Source organism: Pan paniscus, chromosome 1 (assembly GCF_029289425.2).
Source record: "Pan paniscus chromosome 1, NHGRI_mPanPan1-v2.0_pri, whole genome shotgun sequence".
Taxonomy (NCBI): domain Eukaryota; kingdom Metazoa; phylum Chordata; class Mammalia; order Primates; family Hominidae; genus Pan; species Pan paniscus.
In genome coordinates, this window is record NC_073249.2 from 219327424 (window position 1) to 219351279 (window position 23856).

Consider the following 23856-nt stretch of genomic DNA (forward strand, 5'->3'; position numbering starts at 1 on the left):
ACACTTACTTATGTTTAGTGGTTTATTATAAAGGATTCACAAGGGATACAGATGAAGCCATGCATAGGGTGGAGTTTAGGGGAAGCAGAGCTTCCATGCTCTCCTGGGTCTCACCACCCTCCAGGAACCTCCACGTATTCAGCTATCCAGAACCTCTCCAAACCCAGTCCTCGTGGCTTTTTTATGGAGGCTTCATTACATGGGCACGACTGATAACCGTGTAGAAATGTGATTGGACAAAAATCTCATGATCTAAACCCCCGGCAAGGCCTGTCTGTTCAGACTTTTCTTGGCCTGTCTCTCAGCATTCCTTCCTCTAGGGCAGGGCTGACCAATCTTTTGACCTCCTGGGCCACATTGGAACAAGAAGAATTGTCTTGGGCTACATATAAAATACTCTAGCACTAATGATAGCTGATGATCTTTAAAAAAAAAATTGTGAAACAATCTCATAATGTTTTAAGAAAGTTTATGAATTTGTGTTGGGCTGCATTCAAAGCCATCCTGGACTGTGGGCTGAGCAGTCTTGCTCTAGGGTATGGGGCAGGACCCTCTCTGGAATGAGGGTCTTTGGACCCACATCAGATTAGAATTCTGGTTGGACAGGTGAAAGAGGAACAGGAGAAGTTCAGAGGAGAGGTTCTGTTTCCTGAGGCCTCAAGTGCCCCAACATTATCACAGGACTGTGGGAGTTAGGAACGGGGAACTGCAGATGCAAGCCAGTATGTATCTATCGTAACACCACACCGCCTATCTCTGCATGGACAGGTATGGACAAGGAGAGGGTCTGAGACTCAGAAGGTGGGTTTGAGGGAGCCAGAAAATTGAACCCAAACATCCCTTATGGAGAAGCACTTCATCCATTCAACAAAAATGTATTAAGGCTGGGTGCAGTGGCTCATGCCTGTAATCCCAGCACTTTGGCAGGCTGAGGCGGGTGGATTACCTGAGGTCAGGAGTTCGATACCAGCCTGGTCAACATGGTGAAACCCCATCTATACTAAAAATGCAAAAATGAGCCGGGCGTGGTGGCGCACCCCTGTAATCCCAGCTACTTAGGAGGCTGAGGAGGGAGAATTGCTTGAACTCAGGAGGCGGAGGCTGCAGTGAGCTGAGATGGCACCACTGCACTTCAGCCTGGGCAACAGAGTGAGACCCCGTCTCAAAAAAAAAAAAATGTATTAAGCACTGTTCTGCGGTGAGCAGGTCTATGCAAACCTACCCCCAAAGGCCCAGGGAGCTGAGAGGCCAAATAAAGAGGCTGACAAACACAGCGATCAGAAGGAAACATTTAATAGGGACTTACGAACAGAAACCATGTCTCAGGCAGCCTCCGGATGACATGGTGGATCCCTACAATGTTATACCCCAAGACCCAGGGCTTATATACCATAGGGAATTTGCATAAGGGCAGGATTTATGGTAAGTATGTGTTTCAGTAATGTTGAGGCTTTCACTTAAGGGTAAGATTTACAGTAAGTTCATGAAAGTAGAAGTCTTTGGCTGGTCAGAGTGGCTCACGCCTGTAATCACAACACTGTGGGAGGCTGATGAGGGTGGATCACTTTGAGGCCAGAAGTTCAACACCAGCCTGGCCAATATGGTGAAACTCTGTCTCTACTAAAAATATAAAAATTACTCAGAGGCCAGATGCGGTGGCTCATGTTTGTAATCCCAGTGCTTTGGGAGGCCCAGGTGGATGAATCATTTGAGGTCAGGAGTTCAAGACCAGCCTGGCCAACATGGTAAAACCCCATCTCTACTAAAAATACAAAAATTAGCCAGTGTGGTGACAAGTGCCTGTAGTCCTAGCTACTTGGGAGGCTGAGGCAGGAGAATTGCTTGAACCCGGGAGGCAGAGGTTGCAGTCAGCTGAGATCCTGCCATTGCACTTCAGCCCGGGCGACAAGAGCAAAACTCTGTCTTAAAAATAAAATAAAATAAAATAAAAATTAGCCAGGCATGGTGGTGCACACCTGTAATCCCAGCTACTTGGGAGGCTAAGGCAGGAGAATTGCTTGAACCTGGGAGGCAGAAGTTGCAGTGAGCTGAGATGGTGTCATTGCACTCCAGCCTGGGTGACAAAGTGAGACTTTGTCTCAAAAAAAAAAAAAAAGAGAGATGAGGTCTGCAGGATTGGTATCATGAGATACACAGGTCATAAAGACCCTGCTGCTGAAATAGGATGTGGTCAAGAAGTCAGCCCAGGACAGGTGCGGTGGCTCATGCCTGTAATCCCAGGACTTTGGGAGGCCAAGGCAGGCAGACCACAAGGTCAGGAGGTCGAGACCAGCCTGATCAACATGGTGAAACCCCGTCTCTACTAAAAATACAAAAATTAGCTGGGTGTGGTGGCACGCGCCTGTATCCCAGCTACTCAGGAGGCTGAGGCAGGAGAATTACTTGAACCTGGGAGGTGGAGGTTGCAGTGAGCTGAGACTGTGCCACTGCACTACAGCCTGGGTGACAGAGTGAGACTCTGTCTCAAAAAAAAAAAAAAAAAAAAAAAAAAAAGAACTCAGCCCAAACCAGCCAAAACCAAGATGGCAATGAAAGTGACCTCTGGTAGTCCTCCCTACTCAGTATACATTAATTATAATACATTAGCATGCTAAAAGACACTCTCATCAGCGCCATGACAGTTTACAAATGCCACAGCCACATCTAGAAGTTAGCCTATGTAGTCTATTCCTTTATTTATTTAGTTTAGTTTAGTTTAGTTTATTGAGACAGGGTCTTGCTCTGTCACCCAGGCTGGAGTGCAGTGGCACAATCTTGGCTCACCACAACCTCCGCCTCCGGCTTCTCCTGCCTCAGCTGCCTGAGTAACTGGGAGTACAGGAGCACATCATCACACCCAGCTAATTTTTGTATTTTTAGTAGAGACAGGATTTCTCCATGTTGGCCAGGCTGGCCTTGAACTCCTGACCTCAAGTGATCTGCCAGCGTTGGCCTTCCAAAGTGCTGAGATTACAGGCATGAGCCACCATGCCTGGCCCAGAAGTTTACCTATATAGTCTAAAAAGGGGAGGAACCCTCATTCTGGAAATTACCCACCCCTTTCCTGGAAATTCATGAATCACCTGCAACGGAAATTCAGTGATGAGTAACTCAGAGGAGCGGTTAGAACTTAGGGCTTATATAGAGGCCAGGCTCAGTGGCTCATGCCTGTAATCCCAGCACTTTGGGAGGCCAAGGCAGGCAGATCACCTGGGGCCAGGAGTTTGAGACAAACCTGAGCAACATGGTGAAACCCCATCTCTACTAAAAATACAAAAATTAGCCAGGCGTGGTGGTGGGCACCTGTAGTAATCACAGCAGCTACTCGGGAGGCTGAGGCACAAAAATCACTGGAACCGGGGAGGCAGAGGTTGCAGTGAGCCAAGATAGCACCACTGCACTCCAGCCTGGGCAGCAGAGTGAGACTCTGTCTCAAAAAAAAAAGCAAAAGACGGCCGGGCACGGTGGCTCATGCCTCTAATCCCAGTACTTCAGGAGGCCGAAACGGGTGGATCACCTGAGGTCAGGAGTTCTAGACCAGCCTGGCCAACATGGTGAAACCCCGCTTCTACTAAAAATACAAAAATTAGCCACGCATGGTGGTGGGCGCCTGTAATCCCAGCTACTTGAGGGGGCGAAGCAGGAGAATTGCTTGAATCCGGGAGACAGAGGTTGCAGTGAGCCAAGATGGCAACACTGCATTCCAGCCTGGGGGAGAAGAGCAAGACTTTGTCTCAAAAAAAATAAAAATAAAAAAAATAAGACACATGTGGAGGGAAAAAAGAAGAAAAGAGGCCAGGCACAGTGGCTCACACCTATAATCCCAGCACTTTGGGACGACCAGGAGGGAGGACTGCTTGAGACCAGGAGCTCGAGACCAGTGTAGGCAGCACAGTGAGACCCCTGTCTCTACAAAAAAAATTGGCAGGGCATGGCGGTGTGCCAGCTACTCAGGAGACTGAGGCAGGAGGATCTCTTGAGCCCAGGAGATTGAGGCTGCAGTGAGCTATGATTGTGCCACTGAGACCCTGTCTCAAAGAAAAAAAAAATGTTGTGTCCGGAATTTATTCTTTCCGGTGGGTTCCTGGTCTCGCTGACTTCAAGAATGAAGCTGTGGACCCTTGCGGTGAGTGTTACAGCTCTTAAAGATGGTTTGTCCAGAGTTTATTCCTTCAGATGTTCAGATGTGTCCGGAGTTTCTTCCTTCCGGTGGGTTCGTGGTCTCGCTGACTTCAGGAGTGAAGCCGCAGACCTTCGCAGTGAGTGTTACAGCTCTTAAACGTGGCGCGTCCAGAATTGTTTGTTCCTCCCAGTGGGTTCGTGGTCTCGCTGACCTCAGGAATGAAGCCATAGACCCTTGCCCTGAGTGTTACAACTCATAAAGGTAGTGCAAACCCAGAGTGAGCAGCAGCAAGATTTATTGTGAAGAGTGAAAGAACAAAGCTTCCACAGCATGGAAGGGGACCCAAGCTGATTGCCACTGCTGGCTTGGGTGGCCAGCTTTTATTCCCTTATTTGGCCCTGCCCACATCCTGCTGATTGGTCCATTTTACAGAGTGCTGATTGGTGCATTTACAATCCTTTAACTAGACACAGAGTGCTAATTGGTGCGTTTTTACAGAGTGCTGATTGGTGCATTTATAATCCTTTAGCTAGACAAGAGCACTGATTGGTGCATTTACAATCCTTTAGCTAGACACAGAGCGCTGATTGGTGCATTTTTAGAGAGTGCTGATGGGTGCATTTACAATCCTTTAGCTAGACAGAGTGCTGATTGATGAGTTTATAATCCTCTAGTTAGACAGAAAAGTTCTCCAAGTCCCCATCCAACCCAGAAGCCCAGCCGGCTTCACCTCTCAATCCCCCCTCTAAACAAGACACCCCAATTGCTGTTGGAAATTGGGCAATGACTGCTCTAGGTACTTCTTGCTGGATAGGGGTGAAGAAGGGGCCCTGCAGTTGTAGTGTCCTCCAGAGGGGAACTCTTTAGGCCAGTGAAAGGGCCAGCGGGTCAGTCCAGGGGTCCTCGGTAGAAGTTTTTAGTTGAGCTTATTTGGGGTTCCATTTGTAAGACCATCTGTAGCTTGATGGCCTCGATCCTAGAGGAAACAAATTTGACAAGGAGGTTAAAAATTACTTGCCCAAAGGCGAGTAATAGCAAGATGGCTGCCACGGGACCTAGAAAGGGGAGAAGCCATGTTGCCCAACTCCAGAGGTTGGTATAAGAGTTTGAAAGGCATTGTCTGATTTCAGAAGCCTTTTCCTGTAAACGCCAGGCAGCATCTCATACTATCCCTGACTGGTTAGTGTAAAAACAACACTCTTCCCCTAAGAAGGTGCAGAGTCCTCCTTTCTCAGCAGTGAGGCGGTCTAGGCCTCGGCAGTTTTGGAGAGTCACTGCTGCCAAAGAGTCTATTTGGGATTGTAGAGTAAGGATAGATTTCGTTATCTCTTGCAAACTGTCTGAGAAATCCTTTGAGAGTGTGTGGTAGTAGGATAATGAAGTAGATAAACTGGCTATTCTGGTTCCTGTAACAGTGGCCATTCCTAACCCTGTAAGTAGGGGTACTAGTTGTATGGCTCTGTGCTGAGGGACTTGAGCTTTGAGGGGTACTGATAGGGTCTGATTTCCTGGGGCAATGTTAATGTTGGGACTTAGAAAGACTAAGGTGCAGGTGCCTCTCCAGTTAGTGGAGAGGGAGATATAGGTTGACATTGCACATAAGAATATACCTTGGCTGGGTAGACAGAACTGGTTGTGTATGTTAAAAAGGTGTGTGAGTTTGTTGTTTTCATTTTCCCATACTCCTAGAGTACTTGCTAAGGTAGCTCCAGTGAGCGGCTGGAAAGGGGTGTTGGGAGCAAACTGAGTGGCTCCCTGTGTTCTATTTTCCCATTGGAGAAAAAATTGTTTTGTGTCTACTAGGAGCCATTCAAGAGAGTGATTGAAAGAGGGGATGAGAAGGCATTCACTAGTGGTGGGGGCGCTGCCGCAGGGGGTCCAGGGGTGAATGGTCATGCAGGGAGTATGTTTGCCATTACAAAACCTGGACTGTTTGTTAAGCAGGGAAGAGGTGATGATTTTTGGAGGCGCTGAGAAGCAGACAAGCCATCTGAATGGAGCTGTTTGAGTGACTCAGAAGTTACTATGATTAGTTGGGGCTTGAAGTTGTAGCGTGTAATTACACTGATGGGGTAGTAAGTGCCCCAGGGGCAGGCCGGATAACAGGTTGCGTTGGATGCATAAAGGGGCTTGGAAAGTTAAGATGGTATTCATAGTAACAGGACCATGTATGGGCTTTTCATTGCTTGTGTAATAGGTGAGGTTGGAAATGTAAGAACGTAAAAATTGGATTGCACATCCTGTTAGGGTATTCTTGGTCCTATCAGAGATGGGGAAGTTGGCTAATGATTGCATATTTAGAAGTCGGAAAGGGTCTTTTCCTTCATTACAAGGGTGGTAGGTTAAATTGGTAAAGACCCAATTTTTTGAGGGAATGGGAGTGGCACCATAAGCAGAGGTGGATAGAGAGATACAAAGCCAACAGTCATTTGCCAGGGAAGGATTGGACTGGTTTAACAGAGACTGGGTTAAGTTGAGTGTCTTATAGAGGTAATTAGGAGCTAGTGGAAGGGGAGGGGTGATTGTATGAGGTATCCAAGGAAGCAGAGGGGATAGATAGACAAAGAGTAAATGGGAAGGTAAAGAGGGTGCTCTGGAAGACGAGATCATTTTATCCAGGCTGAGTTAAAGGTAGGAGTAAATTGCTGTTAGAAGGAAGGATGATAGAAAGAAGGTTGATGTGATTAAGATTTTCATCCTGGCAGGAGCTACAGTATATAGTCCTATCCCGAAGAGTATGGTTAGTATGCTGCTTAGTAATATAATGAAATAGTAAAAGGATTCCATCAAAGGGGCAAGGAGAAGTGTTAAAGATAAAGATTATGTAGGTTTTCATTTATCTTTTTTAAGGAGGAAGGGGTTTTTCTTCAGGATCAGTGGTAGGAGCCCTTTTAGTCTGGATGTTTCCTTCCAAAACAGCAGATGCAAGTCCTCCAACGGTTCGCAGGTGTATCGAGGCTGGTCTGGATGATCTTGGGACTCCTGAGCTGATGGTCCCTCAGGTTCCTCAGGGGGTGTCCAAAATTTAACTCGGGTGTGGTGAATCCAAGATTCCCTTCCTGCCACCTTAACTGCAGTGGGGGTAGAGAGGATTACGGAGTATGGTCCTTCCCACAAAGAATCCATACATGGGGAGGTAAAGGGGAGAGATTTGACCAGCACTAGATCTCCTGTATTACAGGTGTGAGCCACCATGCCTGGCCAGACTGTTAATAGTAGAAGTGAAGTAGGGAGGGAGAGGAAACAAATATAATGTGTTTCTGTTTTGTTTTAATTTTTTATTTTTGAGACAGATTCTCGCTCGGTCACCCAGGTTGGAGTGCGGTGGCGCAATCTCAGCTCACTGCAACCTCTGCCTCCCGGGTTCAAGCGATTCTCCTACCTCAGCCTCCTGAGTAGCTGGGACTACAGGCAGGCACCACCACACCCGGCTAATTTTTTGTATTTTTAGTCAAGACGGGGTTTCACCATGTTAGCCAGGATGGTCTTGATCGCCTGATTTCGTGATCCGCCCACCTTGGCCTCCCAAAGTTCTGGGATTACAGGCATGAGCCACTGCACCCGGTCTGAATTTTTAAAACAAGCATAGAGTACTTTCTTTCTTTTTTTTTTTTTTTTTTGTAGATGGAGTTTTGTTCTTGTCGCCCAGGCTGGAGTGCAGTGGTGTAATCTCGGCTCACTGCAACCTCCGCCTCCCAGGTTCAAGTGATTCTCCTGCCTCACCCTCCCAAGTAGGACAAGAGTGAAACTCCATCTCAAATAATAATAATAAAATGAAAATAAAAGAAAGCAGTAAAAAAGTCAGCTGCTCCTTTTCTTCCCTATTTAGAAAAAATAACTAGGAAGGTGTCTTAAGATTTAAACTATTTGAATTTTATTTTGATAAATTGTTTTATATGAATCACATAATGTAGTGTTCATACAAGCCCCACCAGTATACCCTTCCCCCATGAGACAGACTAATATGCAACAGTCCAGTGGGTTCACCTTGCCCACTGCCTAGACAGAGCCAGTTTCTCAAGACAGGAGAATTGCAATATGGAAAGAGTAATTCAGCAGGGCACAGTGGTTCACACCTGTAATCCCAGCACTTTGGCAGGCCAAGGTGGATGGATCACTTGAGGTCAGGAACTCAAGACCAGTCTGGCCAACATGGTGAAACCCTGTCTCTACTAAAAATACAAAAATTAGCCGGGTGTGGTGGAACATACCTGTGATCCCAGCTACTCTCGAGGCCGAGGCAGAAGAATCGCTTGTACCCGGGAGGTAGAGGTTGCAGTGAGCCAAGATCATGCCACTGCACTCCGGACTGGGTGACAGAGCAAGACTATCTCAAAATAAAATAAAATAAAATAAAATAAAATAAAATAAAATAAAATAAAATAAAATAAAATGTTAAAATGATAAAATTAAAAATTAAAATAATAAAGAAAGAAGAGAAAGAGTAATTGACTCAGAGCCAGTTGTGAGGGAGATCGGAGTTTTATTTTTTATTTTTTTCCAAGCCAAACTGTATCCAGCTTTATTAAAGATACTTTCCATAAACAATCACGGTATTTCAGGCAGGACATGGGCAGACAATTGTTAACAGTATACAACAACTTTCAAACTCCCTTCTTCAATGGACTACCAAAAATCAGAAAGCCACTATAAACCCAATGAAGTCTTCATCTGATGCTCTGAACAGGGAACGTTTAGAGTGAGGGTTGACATTTCACATTTAGCATGTTGTTTAACAACTTTTCACAAGCCGACCCTGACTTTCAGGAAGTGAAATGAAAATGGCAGAATTTATCTGAAGATCCACAATCTAGAAATGGAACCACTGCTCTTTTGACAGGTGCCATCTCAGTGGCATCACTGGAAAGTCCAGATTGCCTGACACACTGGTAACCAATGACTAGGGGTCAGGTCCCAACAGATGCCTGGGCTTAAAGGAGTTAAGTCTATGCTGAAAGATGGAAAGGGAGAAGAGGACATAAAAACAAATTTGTTTTTCCACACCACAAGGCTTTTGTGCCAAGGTGGCCATGTGTGTCAAAGTCAGGGAATCCCTCCTCCTGGGAGCCAAAGTCAGGGAATCCCTCCTCCTGGGAGCCAAGAGGAAGTCTCTCAAGACTAGAAGGGAAAGGTGCTTTCTCCACATCAATCCAGCTTTGGAGACATTCTGTTAGTGACATATGCCCCTCCCCCAACAAACAATGAAGTGTCCTGTGTGCGAACAACATAGCTTAAAAAAAAAAAAAAGTAAAACAAAATTCTGCATTTTTATAAAACTTGATTAAAAAATGGTATTTCAAACTGTACAGTCACTGGAAGTACACAGTTATCAAAAAGGCACACCCTTCACTTGGCCTCTCCAGCACCATCAGCTTTCTGGGCCTGGTCTGTTTTGGCATCTCCACTTTCTGCAGGGCTATTCCCCTCCTTACCAGCATCAGCTTTTCCCTTTTCCCCTTTGGGTACCTTCTCTGCCTTCTTTGCAGGGGTCTTTTTAGGCTTGGGCTCTGGCTTTGGAGGAGCAGGTTTAGCAGACAACCTTGCGGATCTTCTCTGTGGTTCGTCCTTCAACCTTGGCTTTATCTCCTTTAGCATCCCCTTCAGCCTTTCTCTTGGGCATGGTGGTGGCGGTGACGGTGGCGGGATGTAGGTGCTGGACGCGGGATGCGGCGGCGCGCGGGCTTCGGTCGGTCCCGGGGTCGTTCTCGCCTCTTCTTCTTCCTGGACTTTTATTATTACTCAAATCAGTCTCCCCGAGCATTCAGGGATCAGACCTTTTTTTTTTTTTTTTTCTGATACGGACTCTCGTTTTGTCGCCCAGGCTGGAGTGCAGCGGTGCGATCTTGGCTCACTGCAACCTCCGTCTCCCGGGTTCAAGCGATTCTCCTGCCTCAGCCTCCCGAGTAGCTGGGACTACAGGCAGGCACCACCACGCCCGTGTATTTTTAGTAGAGACGGGGTTTCTTTTTTTTTTTCTTTTTTTTCTTTTTTTTTGAGACGGAGTCCCGCTCTGTCGCGCAGGCTGGACTGCAGTGGCGCGATCTCGGCTCACTGCAACCTCCGTCTCCCGGGTTCACGCCATTCTCCTGCCTCAGCCTCCCGAGTAGCTGGGACTACAGGCGCCCGCCACTAATGTTTTGTATTTTTAGTAGAGACGGGGTTTCACCGTGTTAGCCAGGATGGTCTCGATCTCCTGACCTCGTGATCCGCCCACCTCCGCCTCCCAAAGTGCTGGGATTACAGGTGTGAGCCACCGCGCCCGACCAGAGACGGGGTTTCATCATATTGGCCAGGCTAGTCTCAAACTCCTGACCTTGTGATATGCCTGCCTTGGCCTCCCAAAGTGCTGAGATTACAGGCGTGAGCCACCATGCCCAGCTGGGATCAAAGTTTTTACAGATAATTTGGTGGGTAGGGGAAGCCAGTGAGCCAGGAGTGCTGATTGGTTGGATTGCAGATGAAACCACAGGGAGTTGAAGCTGTCTTCTTGTGCTCAGTCAGTTCCTGGGTGGGGGCCACAAGATCAGGAGAGCTAGTTTATCCATCTGGGTGGTGCCAGCTGATCCATCAAGGCAGGGTCTGCAATGTTTCTCAAGCACGGGTCTTAGGAGCAGTTTAGGGGGGGTCAGAATCTTGTAGCCTCCAACTGCATGACTCCTAAACCTTAATTTCTAAACTTGTGGCTAATATGTTAGTCCTACAAAGGCAGTCTAGTCCCCACCTCTTTCGTTTTGGGAAAGAACTGTTATCCTCTTTGTTTTAAACTATAAACTAAGTTCGTTCCAAAGTCAGTTCAGCCTATGCCCAGGAATGAACAAGAGCAGCTTGGAGGTTACAAGCAAGATGGAGTTGGTTAGGTCAGATCTCTTTCATCGTCTGAGCTACGATTTTGCAATGACAGTTTCAATATTCTCCAGAGCATCGGCACCTGCTGCCACTCTAGGCATTTACTGGCTTGTCATCTGCCTCCTGCACCAGAGCGTAAACACCATGAAGGCGAGAACTTTGCCTTGTTCTCTGTTCTATTCTCCATTCCTAAAACAGTGCCTGGCTTGGCATTTAATAGGCCCTCAGTAATGTTTGTTGAAGAATAAATAAATCAACCTTGTTCTTCAGAGGAATGACAAGATAAATTTAGAGTGTGTAGCTTGAATCGTATTTCAACACAAATCAGAAACCAGAAGTATTGCTACCCCAGTTGACACTGTCAAGGAAAAACTTCTCCTTTATTAGGTTCAGCACTTAGAGTATACAAATTAAATTGACAAACGACAAGTTAGCAAGAGAAAAGATCTTTATTCATGTAGGTATAGAAGTTCACAGAAAAATGTGACCCAAGGAGGCAGTTAGAAATTGGGGCTTAATAAGGGAAGGACCCCTAAGGAAAAACAAATGACTTTTAGTAAAAATAAATGGGTCCCAAAGAGAATAGCTGGAAGATATGATGGTTTTGAAACTGCCTTTGCCCAGATTGTGACAGAGTGAGAAGTCTAGCCTGGCTGACTCCATCTTGCTTCGAGCCTCACAGGCTGGCTGTCTTCACTCATCCCTGGGCATAGGCCAAGCTAACCACAGGAGGAATTCAGTCTATAGTTTAACTTTGAAGCAAAGATGATAATAGTCCCTCTCTAAAACTAACCCCCTTCTTGCTCACGGACAGAAAACCACCTTTGATCACCTTTGCAAAACTAATGAAAGTCCACAAGATTAGGATTATGGGAGAGGCCTGAATTCTGTTACAATGTAGGTGCAGGGCCAGGCACAGTGGCTCACGCCTGTAATCCCAGCACTTTGGGAGGCCGAGGTGGGTGGATCACCTGAGGTCGGGAGTTCGAGACCAGCCTGACCAACATGGAGGAACCCCATCTCTACTAAAAATACAAAATTAGCCGGGCGTGGTGGCGCATGCCTGTAATCCCAGCTACTCAGGAGGCTGAGGCAGGAGAATTGCTTGAACCTGGGAGGTGGAGGTTGCAGTGAGCTGAGATCACACCATTGCATCCAGCCTGGGGCAACAAGAGCGAAACTCCGTCTCAAAAAAAAAAAAGTAGGTGCAATTTGTTTGTTTGTTTAAGGCAGGGTCTCACTCTGTCACCCAGGCTGGAGTGCAGTGGCACCATCATAGCTTACTGTTGCAGCCTTGGCCTCCCCAGCTCCAATGAGCCTCCTCTCTCAGCCTCCAGAGTAGCTGGGACTATGGGTGCATGCCACCATGCCCCACTAATTTTTAAAAATTTTTGTAGAAGGCAGAGCATGGTGGCTCACATCTGTAATCCCAGCACTTTGGGAGGCCGAGGCGGGCAGATCACTTGGGGTCAGGAGATCGAGACCATCCTGGCTAACATGGTGAAACCCCATCTCTACTAAAAATACAAAAAATTTGCCAGGCGTGGTGGCGGGCACCTATAATCCCAGCTGCTCGGAAGGCTGAGGCAGGAGAATGGCATGAACCTGGGAGGCGGAGACTGCAGTGAGCCGAGATCGCACCACTGCATTCCAGCCTGGGCGATAGAGCGAGACTCAGTCTCAAAAAAAAAAAAAGAAAGAAAGTACTCACAGGGTGGGAGCAGGCTGAGCATAAGGGCTCAAAAGCCCTGTTACAGAATTTTCTGGGGTTTAAATACCCTCTAGAGGTTTCCATTGGTTACTTGGTATACACCCTAGGTAAATGAAGAGGATGAAATAAAGTTACAAAATCATGTACTCGGCATATGCCCTATGTAAATAGAGAAGATATTTCCTGTCATAGCTGAAGTGTTCCCATTTGATTTTTTTTTTTTTTTGAGAGAGCGAGACTCCGTCTCAAAAAAAAAAAAAAAAAAAAAAGAAAAAGAAAAACAAGAAGCACTGGCAAGACATAAGCCCCTGCTTAGGGAGTTCGGATCTGAGGACCTGGCAGGAGAGGGAAGAGCCTCTGTCCAGAAGGAGCCCAAGGACACCCTGAGGACAGGACCGAGAGAGGAGCCCTGGCACTGGGCCCGGGATGGCGCCTCTCTTGCCAGGAGTCCGTGCGTAGGCTCCGGGGTATGAGATCTGGGACTGTGTCCAAACAGGGCAGACTAATTGGGAAGTAACAGAAGCATCTTTGTCTTTGCGGAACTTAATTTCTGTGGTTAATAGAATAAGAGGCAGGAGCCTGGGATGTTGATTCTTAGCCTTGTTTCTTGTCGTTGTTGTTTTTTTAATCTTGAGGTTTCACAAATAATCTCAGAGATATTCTAAAGATCTTAAACGAATGGAAAGTAAGTTTAGTTTGCTTTAAATATATATTATACATATATGCATATATATAGTGTGTGTGTGTGTGTGTGTGTGTGTGTGTGTGTGTGTGTGTGTGTTTACGGTAAAGCCCCGAACTGCAGCCTTCAGATGTTGGAATTCTCCAGACCCTCCCACAGAGGGCCCCCAGCCTCTCCTGAACAGCCCCTCCTGAACCAAGATGACATGGAAACACCATGTCATCTTGGAAATGGTTTCTTCTCTGAAACTGAGATGCCCTCGGCCTCCCTGGGAATGCTCTCTATAGTCGTCCTCATCTCTGGAGCCACAAAGACTAGGTCTATTCCCTTTATTGCATAATAGTCCTTCAGTAAGTGGAGTTCAGATCTCAAGTCTGCTCTCTTCCTACGGGGACTTGGGGAGGTGTGTTCCTGTGTCCCTCACATCCTGCCTCCCTAAGAGGGGCCCTATGTGTCCTTGTTACTCAGAACCAAGGACCCTTCCCCAGAGTACGAACTTCACACTGGACGTGATTCTGTTTCTTCTTTTATGTTTTTGAGGCAGCCTCTCGTTCTGTTGCCCAGACCAGAGTGCAATGGCGCAATCACCGCTCACTGCAGCCTCAACCTCCTGGGCTCAAGTATTTGTCCTGCCTCAGGCTTCTGAGCAGCTAGGACTATAGGTGCATGCCACCATGCCTGGCTAACATTTTAAACTCTTGTAGACACAAGATGGGGTCTCACTATGTTGCCTAGGCTGGTCTCAAACTCCTGGACTCAAAGGATCCTCCCTCAGCTTCCCAAAGTGCTGAGATTACATGTGTGAGCAACCACACTCTAAGTGATCCTTTTATTCATTTGTTTGTTTTGTTTTACTTTTCATTATTTATTTTTTTTTTTGAGACAGTCTCGCTCTGTCACCCAGGCTGGAGTGCAGTGGTGCGAACTCGGCTCACTACAAGCTCTGCCTCCCGGGTTCAGCCATTCTCCTGCCTCAGCCTCCCGAGTAGCTGGGACTACAGGCACACGCCACCACGCCCAGCTAATTTTTTGTGTTTTTAGTAGAGACGGGGTTTCCCTGTGTTAGCCAGGATGGTCTCGATCTCCTGACCTTGTGATCTGCCCACCTCGGCCTCCCAAAGTGCTGGGATTACAGGCGTGAGCCACCAAGCCCGGCCTATTTTTTATTTTTTGAGATGGAGTTTCACTCTTGTTGCCCAGCCTGGAGTGCAATGGTGTGATCTCGGATTACTGCAATCTCTGCCTCCCAGGTTCAAGCAATTCTCCTGCCTCAGCCTCCCAAGTAGCTGGGATTACAGGTGCCCACCACCACACCTGGCTAATTTTTATTTTTAGTAGAGACGGGGTTTCACCATATTGGTCAGGCAGGTCTTGAACTCCTGACCTCGTGATCCACCTGCCTCGGCCTCCCAAAGTGCTGGGATTACAGGCATGAGCCACCGCGCCCAGGCTCGTTTTGTCTTCTAAGAGACAGGGTCTCGCTCTGTCACCCAAGCCATAGTGCAGTGGCACGATCATAACTCATTGCAGCCTCTAACTCCTGGGCTCAAGGGATACTCACCCTCAGCTGTTTGAATAGCTGGGACCACAGGCACACGCCACCTCTCCTAGCTAATTTTTGTTGCTGTTGTTGAGACAAGGTCTTGCTGTGTTGCCTAGGCTGGTCTCAAATGCCTGGGCTCAAGCAATCCTCACACCTTGGTTTCCCAAAGTGCTGGGACTTACAGGCATGAGCCACTGTGCCCAGCCAAAACTATCAGCTTTGCTTGCAAATGTATCTGGAATCCAATCACTTCTCACACATCCACTGCCACAACCTACAAGACCTACGGGGCCACCGTGGTCTCTCCCTGGGACAAGGCAAGAGTCTCCTCATCGGCTGGGCAGTGGCTCATGCCCATAATCCTGGCACTTTGGGAGTCCAAGCTGGTGAATCGCTTGAACCCAAGAGTTCTAGATCAGCTTGGACAACAAAGTGAGACTTCTCTCTACCAAAAAAAATTAAAAATTAGCCAGGCGTGGTGGTACATGCCTGTAGTCCCAGCTACTCAGGAGGCTAAGATGGGAGGATCACTTGAACCCTGGAGGCTGAAACTGCAATGAGCTGTGATCATGCCACTGCACTCCAGCCTCAGTGACAGAGCAAGACCCTGTCTTAAAAAAAAGAAAGGCTGGGCGCGGTGGCTCACGCCTGTAATCCCAGTACTTTGGGAGGCCGAGGCGGGTGGATCACGAAGTCAGGAGTTCAAGACCAGCCTGGCCAAGATGCTGAAACTCCGTCTCTAGTAAGTATACAAAAATTAGCTGGGCGTGGTGGCACGCACCTGTAATCCCAGCTACTTCGGAGGCTGAGGCAGGAGAATCACTTAAACCTGGGTGCCAGAGGTTGCAGTGAGCCAAGATCAAGCCACTGCACTCCAGCCCGGGCAACAGAGCAAGACTTCATCTCAAAAAAAAGAGAAAGAAAGAAAGAAGTCTCCTTATTGAGCCTCCCTGTTTCAGCACCTCCCACACTGCCGTGGTAGACTCTCTTGGGTTGTGGGGGGTCCTACTATCCAGGCCCGTGGGTAGCCCCTACCACCGACTCTGGGCTTGACCATGGGATCTGTTTTGGCCAATGAGACAGCAGCAAGCAGAGGCCATCAGCACTTGCACACTGGGACTGGCCCTCTTGGATCATTTGTTTTTGGGCTACAGCTTCCATGTGAGAAGCTAGGCTGGACCACAGGTGAGCACACTTTCTCTATAAAGGGCTGGATAGTAAATATTTTCAGCCTTGTGGGCCTTGCAGTCTCTGTTGAAACTACTGGATTTCGCCATTGCGGCTTGAGAGCTGCCATATACAATATGTAAAGAAACGGAGCCTGGGCAACATAGGAGACTCCGTGTCTACAAAAAAGTTAAAAAAAAAATTTAGCTGGCCATGGTGGTACACACCTGTGGTCCCAGCCACTTGGGAGGCTGAGATGGGAGGATCACTTGAGCCTGGGAGGTTGAGGCTGCAGTGAGCCATGATTGGCAGCACTGCACTCCAGCCTGGCCAACAGAGCAAGACCTGTCTCAAAAAAGAAAGGAAATGAGTGTGTCTGTGTTCCCACAAAACTTTATTTATAAAAACAGAATTTGGACCCTAGGCCATAGCTCGTCAATCCCTGGGCTAGACAGACTACTGAATGATGAGAAGCCATGTGGAGAGACCCTGCAGAGTCAGAGGCTCTAGTAGGTTGAATAATGTCCTCCCATTAAACTTCATGTTTATCTGCAGCCTGTGACTATGACTTCGGCTGCCAAAACACAGCTCCTTAGACTGGGCAATTTACAAATAGTAGACATTTATTTCTCACAGGTCTGGAGGCTGGGAAACACAAGATCAAGGCATCCACAGATTTGGTATCAAGTAAGGGCCTGCTTTCTGCCCCTGCTCCATAGATGCTGTGCCCTCACATGGCAGAAGAGAAAGGCAGCTCCCTCCAACCTCTTTTATGAGAACCTTAATCCCATTCATGAAGGCAGGGCTCAATCACCTACCAAAGGCCCCACCTTTTTTTGTTTGTTTGTTTTGAGACAGAGTCTCGCTCTGTCACCCAGGCTGGAGTGCACTGGCATGATCTCAGCTCACTGCAAACTCCACCACCTGGGTTCAAGTGGTCCTGCCTCAGCCTCCTGAGTAGCTGGAATTACAGGCACCTGCCACCGCGCCCGGCTAATTTTTATTTTTTTCGTAGAGACGGGGTTTCACCATGTTGGTGGTAAGGCTGCTCTCGAACTCCCGATCTCAGGTGATCTGCCCACCTCAGCCTCCCAAAGTGCTGGAATTATAGGTGTGAGCCTCCATGCTCAGCCTGTCAGTTTCATCCAGTCTCCTACCTTTGCTTTTGAGATCAGTACCTTAAGGAGACTCATTCAGCCAGTTAGAAATCTACCCACTTGCTTTTCTGTTCAAAATGCGGAAGAGAAATCTTCATTTCTCTCCTAGCCCCAAGAATTACCTAAGAGGCTCTGAGAAATGCTGTGCTGAAATCCATTCTCTCCTCAGCATTTCCCTGACCACCAGGAAACAAGACAAGCAAACAAAAACCCCATTTAGTCAGAGAATTCCAGCGCAGGAGGTGTGGGGACTTTACTTCCAAGGACTTCACTTCATGGGAACTGTAACGTGTTTGTGCGAAATCAGAAAGTCTCTTGTTTTTGAAAAAGAGTTTCTCTCTTGTCACCCAGGCTGGAGTGCAGTGGCGCTATCTCAGCTCACTGCACCCTCCACCTCTTGGGTTCAAGCAATTCTCCTGCCTCAGCCTCCCGAGTAGCTGGGATTACAGACACCCACCATCACACCCAGCTAATTTTTGTATTTTCAGTAGAGACAGGGTTTCACCATGTTGGCCAGGCTGGTCTCGAACTCCCAACCTCAAGTGATCTGCCCTCCTCGGCCTCCCAAAGTGTGGGATTACAGGCTTGAGCCACGGGGCCCAGCCGAAAATCAGAAAGTTTCTACCCCTCTGCTTAGGAAATGCCAGAAAACATCAACCTGAGTATGGGGTTGGGGACATTTTATCATTGGAACTCCAATGCTGACACAGTGTAACTGGCATTTCTGACTGCAAGCTGCCTCTCCTGACTGCAAACCTGTTCTAGAGAGAACACAGAATCCGGCAGACACAAAAGCTTCCTGAGTCATGTTTCGCAAATCCTGAAGCTGCTACAGCTAAATTCTAGGTAGTTGTGGTATAGATAGGCAAATCAAGACAAGGTTCCTTGGACTAACGGTGGTGTTGCAGCATTTTACTGGAATCCGAGGACTAGGGGAACGAACAATCTTCATCTTGGAGGAGCACAATGCTGAGGTTGGGGGCGAGGACTGGGGACCAGGCTGCGTTAGTTGGTCCTCTGGCACCTCAGCCAGCAGCTGCTGCCTCCCTGCCCCTTGGAAAGTGGAGACAATCAGATGGAGTGTGCTCATGGACGTGCTTACAAGATTAAATGAGTTATATATACAAGCATCCTGGTGTCTGGCAAGTAATGAGGCCTCAGCAACATTATTTTATTTATTTATTTATTTTGACACAGAGTCTCACTGTGTTGCCCAGGCTGGAGTGCAGTGTGGCACGATCTCAGCTCACTGCAACCTCTGCCTCCTGGACTCAAGCAATTTTCCTGCCTCAGCCTCCCGAGCAGCTGAGATTACACACGTGTGCCACCACGCCCAGCTAATTTTTGTATTTTTGTAGAGATGGGGTTTTGCCATGTTGGCCAGGCTGGTCTCGAACTCCTGAGCTCAGGTGATCTGCCTGCCTCGCCCTCCCAAAGTGCTGGGATTACAGGCATGAGCCACTGTGCCCGGCCCAGCAACTTTATTGGTCTGCGATAGATGCAGGGAGAATTTTCTCATTATCTTGTGGGGTGCCTGAAGGCGTGGTGAAACCCTGCTCCCCGCGCCTGAATCACGCCAGATCACTACCTTCTGAAGAACGTGGCTCCTCATTTTCCATCTGGAACTCAGCAATTGTTATCTGACCTCTCCTCCTCTCAAGACAAGGGCCTTCCCAGGGGCCGGCACTCCTGCCTCGAAGTGATGCTGTGACAACCTTAAGAAACTCAGCGGCTGGGCGCGATGGCTCACGCCTGTAATCCCAGCACTTTGGAAGGCCAAGGAGGGCGGATCACCTGAGGTCAGGAGTTCAAGACCAGCCTGACCAACATGGAGAAACCCTGTCTCTACTAAAAATACAAAATTAGCTGGGCGTGGTGGCACATGCCTGTAATCCCAGCTACAAGGGAGGGTGAGGCAAGAGAATCGCTTGAACCTGGTGGGTGGAGGCTGCGGTGAACCGAGATGGCGCCACTGCACTCCAGCCTGGGAAACGAGAGCGAAACTCCATCTCAAAAAAAAAAAAAAAAGAACCTCGGCAACAACCTTAAGAATTTTGTGAAAAAGAGGGAGGGAACAGAGACACGTGAAAAGAAAACTGGCTGGATAACTTCCTGCAGGTACTATTTAGGGGTATTAGTGCCTTCTAGGTGTCCATTCTAGCTTGAAACAGTAATTCCCAGACTGCTGACCTCCCCGAGACTATTATCACATCCATCCCAAAGATAAAGGCGCTGGGGCCCTGAGGGAGGCCATGCTGAGCTCTTTGATGCCAAATAGAGATGCTTTCCTCTGCTGCCTGCTGAGACAGACTTTCCAGAAGTTGCTCTCCCTCGGCTGTCACTTGGGTGCCCCTTCATGACCTCTGCCCAGGGGAACTCTGCTCCCAGCTTCCCCAGCTCCCCTGGGCCTTCTTGCTTAATCACCTCCCCTTTACTCCTCTCATTTGGACACCCTGAGGAATGCCAACCTAGCATGACTTGCCAGCACATATACTAAAAAAAAATTGGAATGATCCAGAGAAGATCAGCATGGGCCCTGCGCGAGGACGTCATGCAAATCTGTGACGTGTTCTGTACTTCTAATTTTTTTATATATATTTAAAAATAAAATACGGCTGGGCACGGTGGCTCACACCTATAATCTCAGCACTTTGGGAGGCTGAGGCGGGAGGATCAAGAGGTCAGGAGATCAAGACCATCCTAGCTAATACGGTGAGACCCCATCTCTACTAAAAATACAAAAGCTTAGCCGGGCGTGGTGGCACGCGGCTGTAATCCCAGCTAATCGGGAGGCTGAGGCAGGAGAATCCCTTGAACCCGGGAGGCAAAGGTTGCAGGGAGCCAAGACTGTGCCCCTACACTCCAGCCTGGGTGACAGAGAGAGACTCTGTCTCAAAAGTAAAATAAAATAATATAAAATAATATATAATAGGCTGGGCGAGGAGGCTCATGCCTGTAATCCCATCACTTTGGGAGGCCGAGGCAGGTGGATCACGAGGTCAGGAGTTTGAGACCAGCCTGGCCAACACGGTAAAACCCTGCCTCTACTAAAAATACAAAAAAAATTGGCCGGGCATGGTAGTGGGTGTCTGTAATCCCAGCTACTCAGGAGGCTGAGGCAGGAGGATCGCTTGAATCCAGCAGGCAGAGGTTGCAGTGAGCCGAGATCGCACCAGTGCACTCCAGCCTGGGCAAAAAAAATGAGACTCCTTCTAAAAAAAAAAAAAAAAAATCATTTTAAAAAGCAAGGGAATAGACCGGGTGCGGTGGCTCACACCTGTAATCCCAGCACTTTGGGAGGCTGAAGCAGGTGGATCACGAGGTCAGGAGATCGAGACCATCCTGGCTAATACGGTGAAACCCCGTCTCTACCAAAAATACAAAAAATTTAGCTGGATGTGGTGGCGGGCGCCTCTAGTCCCAGCTACTCGGGAGGCTGAGGCAGGAGAATGGTGTGAACCGGGGAGGCGGAGCTTAAAGTGAGCTGAGATCAGCCACTGCACTCCAGCCTGGGCGACAGAGTAAGACTCCGTCTCAAAAAAAAAAAAAAAAAAAAGCAAGGGAATAATAAAACACAAAATTTAGAATAGTGGCTACCTCTGGGATCAAAGAACATACAGGAGACCTACATGACATTACTAATGTTCCATTTCTTTTATTTTTTTGAGAAGGAATCTTGCTCTGTCGCCTGGCTGGAGTGTAGTGGCACACTCTCGGCTCATTGCAACCTCCGCCTCCCGGGTTCAAATGATTCTCCTGCCTCAGCCTCCCGAGCAGCTGGGAGTACAGGCATGTACCACCACACCCGGCTAATCTTTGTATTTTTGGTAGAGATGGGGTTTCACCATGTTGGCCAGGCTGGTCTTGAACTCCTGACCTCAGGTCATCCACCCGCCTTAACCTCCCAAAGTGCTGGGATTACAGGCATGAGCCACCGCACCCGGCCTCCATTTCTTTTTTCTTTTCTTTTTTTTTTTTAACTTTCCATTTCTTTTCTTTTTTTTCTTTTTTTAACTCTTGTTGCCCAGGCTGGAGTGCAATGGAGTGATCTTGGCTCACTGCAACCTCTGCCTCTTGGTTCAAGCAATTCTCTTGCCTTAGCCTCCTGAGTAGCTGGGATTACAGGCATGTGCCACCACACCTGGCTAATTTTTTGTATTTTTAGTCGAGATGGGGTTTCACCATGTTGGCCAGGCTGGTCTCAAACTCCTGACCTCAGGTGATCCACCCACCTCAGCCTCCCAAAGTGATGGGATTACAGGGGTGAGCCACCATGTCCGGCCCCATTTCTTCCTTTGAGACAGGTCTTTATCTCCCAGGCTGGAGTGCACTGGTACAATCGTAGCTCATTGTAATCTTAACCTCCTGGGCTCAAGTGACACTCCCACCCGAGTCTCCCAAGTAGCTGGGATGGGACTACAGGCATGTGCCACATCTGCCCAATTTTTTAGTTTTTACAGAGACTGGGGTCTCCCCCACGTTGCCCAGGCTGTCCTGCTGTTCTAGAACTCCTGGGCTCAAGCAATCCTCCTGCCTCAGCCTCCCTAAGTGCTGGGAGTACTGATGTGAGCCACTAAGCCTGGACTCTAGGGTTCCATTTCTTTCTTTCTTTCTTTCTTTCTTTCTTTCTTTTTTGGAGACGGTGTCTTCCTCTGTCATCCAGGCTGGAGTGCAGTGGCGTGATCTCGGCTCACTGCAAGCTCCACCTCCCGGGTTCAAGTGGTTCTCCTGCCTCAGCCTCCTGAGTAACTGGGACTACAGGCGCCTGCCACCAAGCCCAGCTGATTTTTATATTTTTAGTAGAGACGGGGTTTCACCATGTTGGTCAGGCTGGTCTTGGAACTCCTGACCTCGCCATCCGCCCGCCTCGGCCTCCCGAAGTGCTGGGATGACAGGCGTGAGCCACCGCGCCCAGCCTGGTGTTCCATTTCTTAAGCGGGATGTGGGTACACAGAGATTTATATATGCTTTATGTAGTCTCTGGTGTACGTGAAATACTGAGTGATGAATACCAAAACCTCATGATCTGTTATGAGGAGGGACCATCCACCTACATCCCCTTCTGCACTCATCTGGTATCTTACCTCCCCAGAGCTCCTTATCCAACCCTGAAGTTCCCTATCTGGCTGGAGACCCTCTTTCACAAAGATCACTTTCTCAAGCTGACCAGTGATTTTTACACACGTATCACAGGGAGAATCAGTAATCCAAGCTAGTTACAGGTCGTAGCAGATTCACTCTCCCTTGATCCCGGCCACCTGCAGACACCATGCATGTGTTACCTACAGTGCTTCAGGGTGTGGTATTCTGATAGCTTTGGACAGTTATTCCCCACCTGCCCACCACCAATAAAACTTCTCAACAAGCTTACAGCAAGTGAGAAATAATAACTAAATGCAATGCCGTTGTGCTGACTACAAGCAACTGTGAACCCCACAGCCTGCTAACAAAGCCTAAGGAGCTATGGAAACAGGGAGGGCATTTGGCAGCCTGTGAATTTTGAAAAAGATTTCAGGGCATCTCTAGTAATCATTAACATTTTAGCTACAATGTGAGGTCGAAGTGCTGGCTCAGAATGTGGCGCTGCAGCCTCCAAGAATCTTGCAACGGCAGCAGTCCGGGATCATGTTCGGCCTCTGATTTCCTGCTAGATTTACTGGTTCTGGCCACAGCAGAGTATCTTTATCTCTCTAACCATTTTTATGTAAAATAAGATTGTTTGGAGCCCTTTCAGGGCCACGCCTTAGAATTGCTCTGAGAGTACCAAGTGCCTGATTTCTTAGAGTCCTTACCAGTAGGAGATGTTGGCTGTTGATTTAGCTGCTGAGTCATGGGGCTGGGGATAGTGGTTTTCAGTAGCCAAAAACGTTAGTGTATTGCTGGTGAAATCACGAACTCTGCTTGCAAAATTTTACTTTTTTTTTTTTTGGCTGAATTTAATCCTAAAGTTCTTGCTTCTTACTCACTGGAAAGCAAATACTATGGTCTCAATAGGCCTTAATTTTTAACCAACGCCATGGAAACCTGTCTGTAGCTAAGAGGATAAAAATGCTAGGGGTTAAGGAAGAAAAGCAGTTTTTGCAGCTGACCAGAAGAAATAATTAAATTCAAGTACATATTTGAACACCTCTTTACAAGGAAATGAGGAAAATCAGATGTTTTAGTTCTCTTACAGACCAGCAGTAATGTTGAAAAATATAAAAGTAGCCGTAACAGAAAACGAAGTGATCATTTCAGCCCTCCCTTGGAGTGGGGGGATATATTGCGGAGCTGAGTTTTAATGGCCATCAGTTCTTGATCAGAAAAGTGAAATCACTCCAACTCCTTCCGTATTCCACGGAATATGGCCCGTCTTGAACTTTGAGAAATTCCCCGGGTCTGTGTGAAATTCCAGTTCCAAATAATTCACATGAATGGTTCACAAGAATCCAGGTAGGTTTGATCTAGTTCCCTAGATGGGAATGAGAGGGATGTGAAATTTGAGAGGCAACATGACATGGACTAGAGAGAGAATGAATTAACACTGGGGAAGCACGTGGGGGCGCGCCGGACACCTAGAAGGCACTCAAAAAGTATGAGGCAGAATTAAAGGAAAGTGAACCTTCCTTTGGCTGTCTCGGCCTGATT

At 47.8% G+C, this 23856-nt stretch overlaps 1 non-coding gene and 1 pseudogene across 1 annotated transcript; one reads left to right on the top strand and one right to left on the bottom strand.

Annotated features, from left to right (window-relative positions):
• Window positions 1-8065: 8065 nt before the first annotated feature.
• Window positions 8066-10860, bottom strand: LOC117976237 (non-histone chromosomal protein HMG-17-like; annotated as a pseudogene).
• Window positions 10861-19706: 8846 nt separating this feature from the next.
• On the top strand, window positions 19707-19810 carry LOC112438357 (U6 spliceosomal RNA). The gene has a single exon (XR_003026799.2). It is a non-coding gene; the product is annotated as a U6 spliceosomal RNA (small nuclear RNA).
• The last annotated feature ends 4046 nt before the right edge of the window (window positions 19811-23856 follow it).